Here is a 12,737-nt window from a genome sequence, read left to right as displayed (position 1 = left end):
GATCAACAAGAAATTATAGAGAAACAAGAGAGAAATCATCAAACACCAAGTTTGTGCAAATCAAGCCAATTTTCCTTTCAATATTCATTTTGCTTTCAAGAACACCATTTGTGCTCATTTGTAATTATCTTTGAGTGTTCTTTTCTTGTTCTAGAATTGTGCAAACATCTTACCTTGTGAGGTTTTTCTTGTAAGTTTGCAAATTTGAAATCTTCTCTTTGGGAAAAAAAGTGTTCTCAAGAGTTGGGGTATACTCTTGAGGGATTTTGTAAGGTTATCTCTTTGGCCTCAAAAGAAAGAACAAATTAGTGAATTTGTTGGAAAATCCTTAGTGTGGATAGCTAAGGTAGTGGACGTAGACTTTGTTTGAGAAAGTCGAACCACTGTAAATCGCTGTGCAATTACTTTCAATTTTTCTGTAAAAGCTTCCACGAAATTTTTAATTGCCAATTCACCCCTCTCTTGGCCGATTCCGTCGATCGATTAACTCAACAATTGGCATCAGAGCCTAACTCATTTGAAGGTTTAATCGCCTCTTGAGTCGATTCGGGAAGAGTTATATCGATTATTACAGTCATCAATGGCCTCCGCTTCAAACTTCGACTCCGGTCTCGATTCGATGCCCGTCAACAAGCCTCCTTTCTTCAATGGAGCTAACTATGCCTATTGGAAGAATAGAATGATGTACTTCATTCAAGCAAGTGACATGGGAGCATGGAATGCTGTAGAAGAAGGATATATCAAACCTCTCACTCATCCAAGGTTGTGGAGTGAAAGAGAGACAAGAATGTTCCAGCTCAACTCCAAAGCCATCCATATTATTTTTTGTGCTCTTGGACCAGATGAATACGGAAGAGTTTCATCGTGTACAACCGCCAAAGAAATATGGGACAAGCTTCAAGTCACACATGAAGGTACATATGAGGTAAAGAAATCAAAAATTAGTATTCTAACGCATAGCTATGAAAATTTAAGGATGAAACCAAATGAAGACATCAAAGCTATGACGGATAGATTTTCAACGATTTCCAATGGTCTCAAATCATATGGAGAGATCATCTCAAATGAAAAGCTTGTGAGGAAGTTAGTCTACTCCCTCACAAAATCATGGCAATCAAAGAAGACGGCAATCATCGAGTCTAAGGACCTATCGTCCTTAACTCTTGAAGAACTTATCGGTTCACTCCTCACTCATGAGATGATGCTTGAAGATGAGGTGGACCTTGATAAAGTTGAAGAGACACCAAAAGAAAAGGAGAAGAAGAAAAATATTGGAGTTGCTCTCAAATCCACAAAAGATGAGAGTGATTCTAATAATGATGATGATGACGAGGAAATGGCATTGTTTGCCAAACGGTTCAGAAAAATGATGAGACCTTACCAAGGAAGAAAATTCAAACGAAACGAAGGCCTCAAAAATGAACCAAAAGAGAAGGACCCAATCATTTGCTATGAATACAAAAAGCCGGGGCATGTCAAATATGATTGCCCACAATTGAAGAAAAAGGGTCAATCAAAGAATAAGCACAAGGCTCATGTGGCTATATGGAGCGATGAAGAAAGTTTCGATGAAGAGGAACAAGAAGTAGCAAACTTGTGCTTGATGGCATTCGGGGAAGATTCTAAGGGAAAGGAGCATTGCTACAAGGCACGGGAAACAAATTCAAATTCATGGTACCTTGATAGTGGATGCTCAAGACATATGACCGGAGACAAAAGCCGATTCATTGAGCTTAACGCCAAAAATGGAGGAGAAGTGACTTTTGGAGACAATTCAAAAGGTCACATTGAAGGTATTGGTACAATAGGTAATACCTCTTCCATACAAATTAAGAATGTTTTATATGTGAATGGATTAAAGCATAATCTATTGAGTATTAGTCAATTATGCGATAAAGGATTCAATCTCTTATTTGAAATTAATGGTTGTAAAGTCATTGACATTGCATCTAATCGGATTATGCTTGTTGGTCATAGAATAGGAAACATTTACATGGTGCATTTAGATTCTATTGATATGACTAATTTATGCCTAGTTGCTAAGGATGAGCATGATAGTTGGTTATGGCATAGGAGACTAGGTAAGGAGACTTAGTAAGAGGGTTGCCTAAGCTTAAATTTGATAATGATAAAATCTGTGATGCATGTGCTAAAGGAAAACAAAAGCGAGTTTCTTTTAAATCTATTAATGATGTATCAACTAGTAGAGTATTACAATTGATCCATTTAGATCTTTTTGGGCCAACTAGAACTACTAGCTTGGGAGGAAAACAATATGCATTTGTCTTGGTAGATGACTATTCTAGATACACTTGGGTTCTATTCTTAAGTACTAAAGATGAAGCATTAGAAAATTTCATCACATTTTCAAAAATAATCCAAAATGAAAAAGGTTACTCTATCACTAGTGTTAGAAGTGATCATGGAACTGAATTTGAAAATCTTGGATTTATTGAGTTTTGTAATTCTAATGGTTTTAGCCATAATTTTTCAGCACCTAGAACCCCTCAACAAAATGGAGTTGTTGAGAGGAAAAATCGAACTTTAGAAGAAATGGCTAGAACCATGCTTTGTGAAAATAATTTGCCAAAATATTTTTGGGCGGAAGCCACAAATACCGCTTGTTATGTTGTAAATCGAGTAATGATTAGGCCAATTTTAAAGAAAACTCCATATGAAATTCTCAAAAATAAAAAGCCTAACATTAGCTATTTTCGTCCTTTTGGATGTAAATGTTTTGTTTTAACCAACGGTAAAGAAAACCTTGGCAAATTTGATGCTAAAAGTGATGAAGGAATTTTTCTGGGTTATTCCTTAAATTCTAAAGCTTATCGTGTATTTAATAAAAGAACTTTAGTTGTAGAAGAGTCTATACATGTTGTTTTCGATGATAATCCCCTTCCGAGGAAGGATCCTTCTGTTAATGATGATGTAGGTATTGTACAAGCAAATGACGTTAGACATGACGTTGGAGAATCATCATCAAAGGAAGAAACAAAAGATGAGGAAACTCATGATCCCCTCGAGAATCCAACCAGTGAAGAAAGGGAAGTATCTTTTCCAAGAGAGTACAACTATGTCAAGGATGGTGAAATTATAGGTGATCCATCAAAAGGGGTAACTACTCGATCTTCTCTTAGAAATATCTGTAATTATGTTGCATTTATTTCATGCATAGAGCCTAAGAACATCAAAGAAGCATTAAAAGATGAACATTGGATTATGGTCATGCAAGAAGAATTAAATCAATTTGAGAGAAGTAAAGTATGAACATTAGTTGAAAGGCCTAGTAATAAATCTACTGTAGGTACTAGATGGGTTTTTAGAAATAAACTTGATGAAAGTGGTAATATAGTGAGGAACAAGGCTAGATTTGTTGCTCAAGGCTATACTCAAGAAGAAGGCATAGACTATGATGAAACATACGCTCCCGTAGCTAGGATGGAAGCAATTAGAATGTTATTAGCATTTGCATGTTTCAATGAATTTAAATTATATCAAATGGATGTTAAAAGTGCATTTTTAAATGGTTTTATAAAGGAAGAAGTGTACGTGGAACAACCTCCAGGTTTTGAAGATTCAAATTTTCCGGATCATGTTTTAAAATTGACAAAAGCTCTTTATGGTTTAAAACAAGCTCCTAGAGCTTGGTATGAAAGATTGTCAAATTTTTTAATTGAAAAAGGTTTTTCAAAAGGAAAGGTTGACACTACATTGTTTTTAAAGAGAAAAGCTAAAGATTTATTAGTAGTTCAAATTTATATTGATGATATAATATTTGGTTCTACTAATGATGTTCTTTGCCAAGAATTTTCTAAGCTAATGCAAAGTGAGTTTGAGATGAGCATGATGGGGGAGCTCTCATTTTTCTTGGGACTCCAAATCAAGCAAAGAAAAGATGGCATCTTCATTAATCAAGCTAAGTACGTCAAAGATATGCTCAAGAAGTTTGGACTGGAAAATGGGAAACCTCATGACACTCCAATGAGCTCTTCAACAAAGCTTGACTTAGATGAAGGAGGTAAATGTGTAGATGTTAAATTATATAGGTCAATGATTGGCTCTTTGCTTTATCTAACTGCAAGTAGACCGGACATTATGTTTAGTGTTTGCTTATGTGCTAGATTTCAATCATGTCCTAAGGAATCACATTTACTAGCTGTTAAGAGAATCTTTAGATACCTTAAGGACACTCCTAGTTTAGGACTTTGGTATCCTAGATACTCTAGCTTTAGCTTGCATGCCTTTCCTGATGCGGATTATGGAGGATGCAAATTAGATAGGAAAAGCACCTCCGGTACTTGTCAATTCCTTGGAAATATGCTGATTTCTTGGTTTTCAAAGAAGCAAAATTGTGTTGCATTATCTACCACTGAAGCGGAATACATTTCAGCCGGTAGTTGTTGTGCACATGTTTTATGGATGAAACAACAACTTTTTGATTATGGAATTGAAGTAGGTACCATTCCTATCAAGTGTGACAATACTAGTGCTATTTGTCTCACTAAAAATCCCATCCAACACTCTAGAACTAAGCACATTGAAATAAGACATCACTTCATTAGAGACCATGTCACTAAGGAAGATGTAGTTCTAGAATATGTTGATACTTTGCATCAATTAGCGGATATTTTTACAAAACCCTTAGATAAGGAAAGGTTTTGGACACTTAGAAGAGAATTAGGTTTAACTAACCTATCTTCACTTAGTGTTTAAAATAATTTAGCACTTTTAATAAATACTGAAAAGTGCTTATAATAATAATTTTTGATTGCATTCTTGCTATTAGTTAGGGGGAGTTTATGATTCTTAGTAAAAATTAATTTTATGTTCAAATAATGTTTAAAGATTAATTTAATTTTTTGAACATAATTATTTTTCAATATATGAGTTGCCTATACCACTAGAGAAGATTAATTTAGCATTTTATGTGCTTAAAAGTCGGATTTTAGCAATTTGGTGCAGAGGGAATTGATCCCCCCATGAGGGAACCGATTCCCCCTTTGAAGGGGAACCGATTCCCCCCACAGGGGAATCGATACCCCCCTGGGGTTCTGTTAAAATCGGGCAAGAACACCCAAAACCCCAAAACCTATTCCGCCGTTTCTCTCCCTCAAACACTCAAATCTCCATTCTTGCCTCAAATCATTTATTTTAATCGGAAATCACTTCAAATATCATCTCCTAAACTTGCAATCATCATTAAAATCGTGCAAACAACATCTAAATCCCCTCAATTTTCATCTTTCAAGGTAAATTTTTCTAAACTCTCTATTTCATTGATTTTGAACATATGATTAGTTTTAATTAGTTCTAGGTTGAAATAGTGATCGGGAATTGATTGTTTAGTGATTAGAAACTAGATGTTACAACTAATTTCATCAAAAACACAAAAATTTTCCAAAAATTTTAAATTTTCGAAATTAAAAAAAAAATTATTGTTGTTTTTCAAATCATTGTGTTTTGATTAAATTATGTTATTGTTATGAAAACTATACATATATTGTTTCTCAAAACCATATTTTTTTAAAAGTTTTTCAAAAACTTTGCCCATTAGGATTGATTTAGAGAACCTTGAAATATTGAGGACTCAATTGAGTTTTGGGATTAATTGAATTGCATACATTTGTTTTTAAAATTGCAGGTTATCCAATCTATTCCGATTTCCTTCACCATGTCTAATCCTAAACGTGCTAGGTCTTCATCTAGTCGTTCACACCGACAACCAAATCCACCTCCAAATCCTCCACCTATTCCAATTTCTAATCCTAATCCTATTGATCCTAATTTGACTATCCAAAATTCGTGTTTCAATCATCCTGGTCCTAGAAATCATCGTTTTTGGTATTATCAATATTTTGACTCTTACAAAATCCGGGAAGAACGTATTCTTTCTCGTCAAGCTATGTTAGCTATCAATTTTAAATATCTTCCTCTTTTACAAGAGTGGAAATTTGATAAACTCTTTGACCTTGAACCCATCGTTTACCATCAACTTGTTCGTATTTTCTATTCTAATGCCATTTGTGTTAAAGACCAAACTGAAATCGAAACCATAGGAATTCGTTCCTACCTTCTAGGACAATTCTTATATATTGACTCGTCTTACATAGCCAATACATTCAGATTAGATAATGAAGGGATTTCAAATGAAAAACAGGTTTTAGGATCTCGTTATAAAAGAAGGGATAATGCAAGTGTCCTAGACCTTCATGAACGTTTTCTTCATCTAATGATTTCTTGGTGGTTTCGACCATCTGGAGGTCGTTATTCTACTCTTAGAGCCTTAGATCTTTGGTGGTTACATTGTTTCGAAAACAATATTAAAATCAACCTACCTCAGATTATTTTTGCTGAAATTGTTGAAACCGTAAATATTGTTCCTAATAAAAAACTTTGTTCATCTCTTGTTTACAGTTGTATTTTGAGTAATCTGTTTTCCAAAGCTGGGCTTAGAGTCGGTCTAGATGCCGTTTTTCCTCTTAAGAAACAAATTAACCTTCTTTCCTTAACGAGAGCGGGATGGATTAAGGATAAGGAAACCGGGGAATGGGTTCGAACTTCTGCAACTACTCCGGGAGCTAGTTCTTCACAAGCTCCACCCGAAGCTGACGAAGATCTCGAGCTTGAGCAACTAATGCGAGACATCGATGAAGCTGAAGCTGAACCTGAGCAGGCCGAGGAGCAGCCCGAAGAGCAAGCACAACAATCGACTCAAATGCCTCCATATTTTCAATCTTTTATGGAGACATTTGATTACCGATATGCGACCATGGATTCACGCTTTATTTCTATAGAGTCCCATTTATCCACAATGGGAGCTCAACAATTAGAAATTCTTCAGGAAATGCGTGCAAATAATGAAGCAACCAACGCACGTATTAATGACCTTACTAACGAAATGGCCGCTATGCGAGCTCGTTTTCCTCCTCCTAATCCGGATATATGATTAAATGTTTTACTTTGTTTTTCCAAACTTATTGTTTTAACATTTTGAATATTTTGGGATGTTTGAATTTGAGGATTGTGAATTTTTTTGGATTTATGGATGGTTTGAACTTATATGTTTGGTGTGATTTATTTATTATTGCATCATTTACATCATTATTAGCAATATGACCAATTTTTCCATATCACATTATTTATGAATATTGATTACGGAACTAATGGCTAACGTTTCTCTTAATTGTGATCTTAGCAGCTTATGCATACATATACCTAATCAATTGGCTTAATATTTTTCACGTTTATTTGAATCTTTTTGATTTAACAAAAAGGGGGAGAAGTGTGTTTTAAGTGTGTTTTTAAAATGATAAATGGGAGAAGTGTTAAAGTAAGGGGGAGTAATTTCAAAACTTGATTTCAAAATCTTAAAATTACTAAAATGTTTTGTTATATCAAAAAGGGGGAGTTTGTTGAAAACATTTTGATATTTCGATATAACAAATTAAGTTAAATGAATTTTAAGATTTTCCAAAATGATTTTCTAAGTATATTCGATATAATTATTCGAATATCAAAACATTACTTAAAATATTTCAAAAATCATTTTTAATCCTTACTTAAGTGTAAAATTAAGTTTTAATCTTAAAACAATTTCAAAATAATCTTTCAAAGTATTTCGAACCATTTCAAAGCCAAAAATTCCAGATTGCTCAGAGGGAACCGATTCCCCCCAAGTGGGTACCGATTCCCCCTGAATGGTTTGGCTCCGAGATTTCCAGAATGCTCGGAGGGAACCGATTCCCCCATAGGGGGTACCGATTCCCCCCTGTTCAACAGTCGAAATATTTGAATTTTACACTTAGGGAACCGATTCCCCATAGGGGGTACCGATTCCCCCCACGCTCCAAACTATTTTATTAATTGTTTTCACACTAAAACGGCTATATGATCTTCACTAATCATCCCCAACGTTCAGAAGAGATTCAAGGTGTATTTAAACAAGTTCTGAAGCCCTTGATCAACAAGAAATTATAGAGAAACAAGAGAGAAAGCATCAAACACCAAGTTTGTGCAAATCAAGCCAATTTTCCTTTCAATATTCATTTTGCTTTCAAGAACACCATTTGTGCTCATTTGTAATTATCTTTGAGTGTTCTTTTCTTATTCTAGAATTGTACAAACATCTTACCTTGTGAGGTTTTTCTTGTAAGTTTGCAAATTTGTAATCTTCTCTTTGGGAAAAAGAGTGTTCTCAAGAGTTGGGGTATACTCTTGAGGGATTTTGTAAGGTTATCTCTTTGGCCTCAAAAGAAAGAACAAATTAGTGAATTTGTTGGAAAATCCTTAGTGTGGATAGCTAAGGTAGTGGACGTAGACTTTGTTTGAGAAAGTCGAACCACTGTAAATCGCTGTGCAATTACTTTCAATTTTTCTGCAAAAGCTTCCACGAAATTTTTAATTGCCAATTCACCACCCTCTTGGCCGATTCCGTCGATCGATTAACTCAACAAAATTAAATCGTACAAATGAATGAGGGATCAAATTGAAATAATTATAAAATGTGAAGTTAAAAATAATATAAAAACGAACTAAATTGCATCCATTTAAAAAGTTGGTGAATAAAATTTTATAAGGTTTGTAGATTATGATATAATTTATAGAGATAAAAATAAAGTTTATTATGTGATTATGGGCTCTAGAGTAAATTATAAAAATAAAAATAAGTATGAGTCAATTTCAGATGTAAATATGATTTTAAGGACTAAACTGAACAAATATGAAATTGCAAAATAAATTTAAATAAATTAAAGAACACACAGAAATCAAAATAAATTTAAAAACGCACATGATCAAATATAAATAGTTGTAAAATGTGAAGCATAATAGATTAAATTGCATTTATTTCAAAAGTTGGGAAACAAATATTTATAAGATTTTGGATATTATAATATAATTTTAAAGACTAAATTAAATAAACATAAAATTATAAAATATAATTTAAATAAATTAAACATGTAAGGATCAAGTTGAAATAATTATAATATATATTATATATAATATATCTATGAGGAATGTTATGATGCATGTATATACAATGTATATTATACATACATTATATATATATATGTGTGTGTGTGATGTATGTACGTAAATATATTAAGACTGCTAACTAGGGTAGTAAAAAACTGACTCGACCTGTAAAACTGATTGAAACCGACTCGAGTCAAAACTGTTTTTGACCTGCACTGTGGCGATCCAAAACCGACTCAAGTCGGAACTGGTGTTGACCTGAACCCGATTTGGACCTGGAAATTGTGGATCCGAACTCGACCTGAGAACGACCTGAACCCGAATTGAACCTAAAATATGATACCCGAACTGGAACTGCATCCGACTGATATGAACCCGAACCCGAGATTGACCTGGTAAATAACTGGTATTATCCGACCTGTTTTCAACCTGACCTGTAAATGATCCGACTTGTTAATGTTCTGATATGATATTTATCTCACTTATATATTATCATGGAAATCTTATAAATTATCAGTTTTTAACTTATGATGTAATTAAAATATTAATATGATTACTTTTTAAATGTTATAATAAATATTTATTATGATAATTATATTAATAAATAGACCTATTATATAAAATTATTTAAATGTAAATTAGATAAAACATTATTAATAATGCAAAGGAAAATAAATATAGTTTAATTTATATAAATGATATAGTTTAATTTATATAAAGAAAAAATAATATTAATAATAAAAGTATTTATTATGTAATATATATTAATGGTTTACATTAATAATATAAATAATTTTGGCAATAAAATAATAATTAATTTGATAATAAATGAATATTAGTATTAAATGTGAGTAATTCTCTAAAATATAAATATAAACTATACCGTTTAATTTTTGTACAAAACATTATCTAACAATTATAACATAAATGAAAAATAATATAAATATAAACTATATCGTTTATATAAACTATATACTTTATTACTTTATATAGTTTATGCGTAGTGTTTCTATAAATTGCATCGAATTGAAAATTTAAGAAGATATTTACAATTAAACCATGACTAAAATGAAAGAAATTAAAAATCAAACACAAGTGGAAAAACGATGATTGTTGGAGGAGCATGAGCCTAATTAACCCAAAATGTATTGTTGGACACTATATTTAGCGTCAACTTCCCAAATTTTTCTATTCCCTCTAAATTTTTCAATTTCCCTCTAAATTCCCAATTCCCTATATTCTCAAAACTTCCTAATTTTCCTCTAAATTCCCAAATAAAATCAATATTTTTCACACAAAAATCTTTTTTTTTAAGTTTTCTCGCACCACTCACTTTGAATTATATATATATATATGTATAATTAAACATAAATGACTAAAATAAAAGATTCTAAAACTAACATTAACATTTAATAATTAGCCTACATGTATTACAAATATATACATTTAATAAAAAAAACCGTAAACTACTCCTAGCCGTCGATTTTGTGGTGTATGAGGTAAAAAATTTGACTTTGGTTTTTGAAAGGAGACAAATCACTAAATGTTGGCTTAACTTTTTAGGTAGTGTGATGTCATTGATCTATGACTAAAGGTACCAACAAATTACAACCCTTGGATCAAAAGTAGATCCAATGGCCAAGATATTATCTTCTACAAGAAGACTTCAAGCTTTATTAACGTCCTATATATAAATTCTAATTATTTTTAATTTTCCCTTCTTTCTTTAATGTTCATAATTATTAAATGTTAATGTTAATTTTAGAATCTTTTATTTTAGTCACTTAAGTTTAATTATATATATATATATATATATATATTTATTTATGTCTATACTTATATATATATATATATATATATATATATATATATATATATATATATATATTATTCAAAGTGAGTAGTGGGAGAAAACTTTTTAAAAGAAAGATTTTTGTGTGAAAAATTTTGATTTTATTTGGGAATTTAGAGAGAAATTAGGAAATTTTGAAAATATAAGGGAAATTGAGAATTTAGAGGGAAATTGAGAAATTTAGAGGGAATAGAAAAATTTGGGAAGTTGGCGCCAAATAATATATAGTGTCCAACAAGATATTTTGGGTTAATTAGGCTCATGCTCCAACAATCATCATTTTCCACTTGTATTTGATTTTTAATTTCTTTCATTTTAGTCATGGTTTAATTGTAAATATCTTCTTAAATTTTCAATTCGATGCAATTTATAGAAACACTATGCATAAACTATATAAAGTATATAGTTTATATAAACCTTAAACCCTAAATCATAAACTCTAAACTCTAAACTTTAAACCATAAACAATAAATCCTAAACCATAAACCATAAATCATAAACCCTAAACCATAAACCCTAATATATGTATAAACCATGTATAGTATATATAAACTATATATATATATATATATATATACCTATATATATAAACTATATGAAGTAAATTACTTATATAGTTTATAGAAATACTATGCATAATCTATATAAAGTAATAAAGTATATAGTTTATAGAAACCCTAAACCCTAAATAGACTAATGCATACATATATATACTATATTAATATAAATTATAACATATAAACTATATATTTTATATAGTTTATACATATATAGTTTTTATATATATATATATATATACACTATATTAATATAAATAATATTTTATAAACTATATACTTTTTATAGTTTATACATATATAGTTTATATAAATAGTTTATATATATAATTCAAATAAACATAATTTATATATATAGCTTATAATAATTATATAGCTTATAATATAAATATAGTTTATAATTTTGTATACATAGTTTATATATATAGTTCACATAAATATAATTTATACATATAGTTTATAATAATTATATAGTTTATAGTATAAATATAGTTTATATATAATTTTATATTATATATATATTATATTTTTTCAATTTTTTAAATGAATGCAAGTTAGTATATTTCTTCACATTTTGCATTTATTTCGATTTAATCCTTTTGTGTTTTTTAATTTATTTCAATTTTAAGTCTTTCACTTTTATATGTATTCAATTTAGTCCTTAAATTTATATTTACATATTCCATTGTTAGTTGTTATTTTATTTATATTTTTGTAATTGGCTCATAATTTTTTAAATGTGTTTAATTTAGTCCTTTTTTATATTAATTTAAACTTCACATTTTAAATTTATTTCTATTTAGTCCCTTACCTATGTGTGTTGTTTAATTTATATTTTAAGATTTTATTTGTAATTTTACATTTCTTCAATTTTGTCATTAAATTTATATTTTTTACAAAATTGATCCATGAATATTTATTTTTCTCTTAATTTACTCGAAATCATATACAATTACAACTTGCAATTCAACAATCACGAAAGATGACAAAATAATTAATCCAAAAAATAAAAACGACCCGACCTGAACTCAATCTGTATCTGATAAACATCCGACCTGAATTTTATCTGTTAATAATGTGACCCGATCTGAACGATATCCAACTGAAGTCCTCCCGAACCTGAATTAACCTGGTCTTCATCTTCTTCGGACCAGAACTGTTTTTACTTGAACTGATATCGATCCGAACTGAAAATGATCCGACCTGAACCCGATCTGGATCTGGTGTCAAATCAATCTGAGTTGACTTGTACCCGATTTTACCCGACCTGCCAAGATCCGACTGAAACCTGTCCGATTACCTGATTTTACAGCCCTACTGCTAACGTGGCAATTTATAAATGTCACTAGATT

The sequence above is a fragment of the Hibiscus syriacus genome, unplaced genomic scaffold, assembly GCF_006381635.1.
Source record: "Hibiscus syriacus cultivar Baekdansim isolate YM2019G1 unplaced genomic scaffold, ASM638163v2 tig00112888_pilon, whole genome shotgun sequence".
NCBI classification, from domain to species: domain Eukaryota; kingdom Viridiplantae; phylum Streptophyta; class Magnoliopsida; order Malvales; family Malvaceae; genus Hibiscus; species Hibiscus syriacus.
The sequence above is the reverse complement of the archived record's forward strand: the minus strand, read 5'-3'. Positions refer to the sequence as shown.